The following is a 3,974-nucleotide window of genomic DNA, read 5'->3' as shown; positions in this document are numbered from 1 at the left end:
CCATCTAATGCGAAGAACTGACTCATTTGAAAAGATCCTGAATCTGGGAAAGATTGATGATAGGAGGAGAAGGGGATGACAGAGAATGAGATGGTTAGATGGCATCACTGACTCAATGGCCATGAGATTGAGTAAGCTCTGGGAGTTGGCGATGGACAGGGTAGCCTTGTGTGCTGCAGTCCAGGGGGTCACAAAGAGTTGGACATGACTGAGCAAATGAACTGCACTGAACAGCATATTTCCCTTTATTTTATGAAGGAAAACATTCAATGTTGGCTAGTAAGTACAGAAATAGAACTATTTTCAAATATTATAATCTATAAACTGCAACTTTTCCTTGGCTACAGATGAAAATTAAATAAACACAACTTTTAGAACAAAAAAAAAGGAAATAATGAGATACCATCTGTGAAGGATAACAGCATGAGGAGCAGAATTTTTATTACACATTATAACTATGAGAATTTTGTGTAATTTGGTTTATAGCACATGTAGAAACATAGAATGGAAATAAAAACCAATATGTGGGTGGGGTCCAGATGGCAGTGAGAGAAGACACGGACTCCATGTGGTCCCACACTGAGGATGCTCACCAGATATGGGTGGGAGGCCTCTGGCAGACTGTCTGAGGGCAGGAGGCCCAGGGGTGACTGGGGGTTCTTAGTTTTTAGTCTTTGTTATTGTTCTCCTTTCTCTGCCTTTTGTTTCTTCTTCTGCACCCCACATTGTATGGGATCCAGTTCGTGGGCCAGAGAGATAAGACCTTAGTCAAGAGCACTGAGTCCAAACTGCTGGAGTAACAGAGAACCTCAGACCCCAAAGAATATTAATCAGAGTGAGGTATCCCAGAGGTCCACACCTCAACACCACGCTCCAACTCTACCCAACTGCCCGGAAACTCTATTGCTGGAAACCTCAGACCAAACAACTAACAAGACAGGAACACAGTCCCACTTATCAAAAAAGAAAGAAAGAAAGAAATTACAAAAGAATATATTACAGATAAAGGAATAAGGTAAAAAACTGCTGCTGCTGCTGCTAAGTCACTTCAGTCGTGTCCGACTCTGTGTGATCCCATAGATGGCAGCCCACCAGGCTCCCCCGTCCCTGGGATTCTCCAGGCAAGAACACTGGAGTGGGTTGCCATTTCCTTCTCCAATGCATGAAATGGAAAAGTCAAAGTGAAGTCACTCAGTCGTGTCCGACTCTTAGTGACCCCATGGACTGCAGCCTACCAGGCTCCTCCATCCATGGGATTTTCCGGGTGAGAGTACTGGAGTGGAGTGCCATTGCCTTCTCCACAAGACCAACTAAATGAAGAGGAGATAGGCTACCTATCTGAAAAAGAATTTAGAATGATGGGAATAAAAAAGTTTCAAAATATCAAAAACAGAATGGAGAAAATGTGAGAAATATTTAACACACTTAACAAAGACCTAGAACAAATAAAAAATAAACAGTGATGAACAACACACTTACTGAAATTAAAAATGTTCTAAAAGGAATTGGCGCAGAATAACAGAGTCATGGACTGTGAAGAAAGCTGAGCACCGAAGAATTGATGCTTTTGAACTGTGGTGTTGGAGAAGACTCTTGAGAGTCCCTTGGACTGCAAGGAGATCCAACCAGTCCATTCTGAAGGAGATCAGCCCTGGGATTTCTTTGGAAGGAATGATGCTAAAGCTGAAACTCCAGTACTTTGGCCACCTCATGTGAAGAGTTGACTCATTGGAAAAGTCTCTGATGCTGGGAGGGATTGGGGGCAGGAGGAGAAGGGGACGACAGAGGATGAGATGGCTGGATGGCATCGCTGACTCAATGGATGTGAGTCTGGGTGAACTCCGGGAGTTGGTGATGGACAGGGAGGCCTGGCGTGCTTTGATTCATGGGGTCACAAAGAGTCAGACACGACTGAGTGACTGAACTGAACTGAACTGAACAGAGTCAAAATAATGATTAATTGAGCTGGAGATAGAATGATAGACATAACTGCTGAGGCACAGAATAAAGAAGAAAGAATGAAAAGAATTGAGGACAATTTCAGAGACATCTGGGACAATGTTAAAGGCACCAAAATTATAGGGATCTCAGAAGAAGAAGAGAAAAAGAAAGGGTATGGGAAAATATTTGAGGAGATTATAGTTGAAAACCTCCTTAACAAGGGAAAGAAAATAGCTATACAAGTTCAGGAAGCTGAGTCCTATACAGGATCAACCCAAAGAGAAACTCATCAAGATACATATTAATCACACTAACAAAAATTAAACACAAAGAAAAAATATTAAAATGAGCAAAGGAAAAGCAAAAAAAAAATACAAAGAAATCCACATAAGCTAAACAACTGATTTTTCAACAGAAACTCTGAAGGTCAGAAGGTAGTGGCAGGATATATTTAAAGTGATGAAAGAGAAAAATCTACAACTTAGATTACTCTACCCAGCTAGGATCTCATTCAGATGTGATAATGAAATCAAAACCTTTACAGACAAACAAAAGCTAAGAGATTTCATTACCATGGAACTTCTAATGGAAGCTCTCTGGTAGGAAACACAAGTGAAGTAAAAGACTCACAAAACAAATCCTAAATGATTAAAAAAAATGGCAGTAGGAACATACATATATATAACTACCTTAAATGTAAATGGATTAAATGGCCCAACCAAAAGACAGAGACTGAATGAATGGGTAAAGAAACAAGATCTGTGTATATGTTGCCACAAGAGACCACTTCAGGCCTAGGAACACTTACAAACTGAAAGTCAAGGGATGGGAAAAGATATTCCATGCAAATGAAAATAAAAATAAAGCAGAAGTAGCAATACTTATAGACAAAATATATTTTAAAATAAAAACTGGTACAAGAATAAAGAAGGACACTACAATATTATCAAGGAATCAATCCAAGAAGATATAACAATTATAAATATTTGTACTCCCAACATAGGAGCACCTCAATACATAAGACAAATGCTAACAACCATAAAAGGGGAAATTGACAGTAACACAATAATAGTAGGGAACTTTAACACCCCACTGATACCAATGGACAGATTTCCAGACAGAAAATTGGAAAGAAAACACAAACCTTAAATCTCACGTTGGACCAGATGGACCTAATTGGTATCTTCAGGACATTCCATCCAAATGCAGAAAAATGCACTTTCTTCTCAAGTACACATGGAACAGTCTCCAGGATAGGCCACATCTTGTGGCACAAATCAAGTGTTGGTACATTTAGGAAAATTGAAATTGTATCAAGCATATTTTCTAACCATAGTAGTATGAGACTAGATACCAACTACATGAAAAAAAAAAAAAAACTCAAACAAATGGAGGCTAAACAACATGTCTGTAAATAACCAACAGATCACTGAAGACATCAAGAAGGAGATCAAAAAGTATCTAGAAAGAAATGAAAATGAAAACACAACAACCCAAAACCTATGGGATGCAGCAAAAGCAGTCCTAAGAGGGATGTTTATGTCAATATAAGCCTACCTCAAGCAATGAGAAAAATACATAAACAACCTAACCTTACACCTAGAGCAACTAGAAAAAGAAGAAGAACAACAACAACAAAAAACAAAGTTAGTAGAAGGAAAAAAATCATAAAGATCAGAGAAGAAATAAATGAAAAATAAATGGAGGAAACAATGGCAAAGATCAATAAAACAAAAAGCTGATTCTTTGAGAAGATAAACAAAATTGACAAAGTACTATCCAGACTTGTCAAGAAAAAAAAAAAAGGAGATTTGAATTAATAAAATGAGAAATAGAAAGGAAGAAGTTACAACAGACAATGCAGACGTACAAAGGGTCATAATAGATTATTATGAGCAACTATATGCCAATTAAATGGACAACCTGGAAGAAATGGACAAGTTCTTGGAGAAGTATAACCTTCCAAAACTGAACCAGGAAGAAATAAGAAGCATGAACAGACCAACCACAAGACCCAAAATGGAAATTGTGAT

The sequence above is a fragment of the Bos javanicus genome, chromosome 13, assembly GCF_032452875.1.
Source record: "Bos javanicus breed banteng chromosome 13, ARS-OSU_banteng_1.0, whole genome shotgun sequence".
NCBI classification, from domain to species: domain Eukaryota; kingdom Metazoa; phylum Chordata; class Mammalia; order Artiodactyla; family Bovidae; genus Bos; species Bos javanicus.
This window is presented reverse-complemented; position numbering follows the sequence as displayed.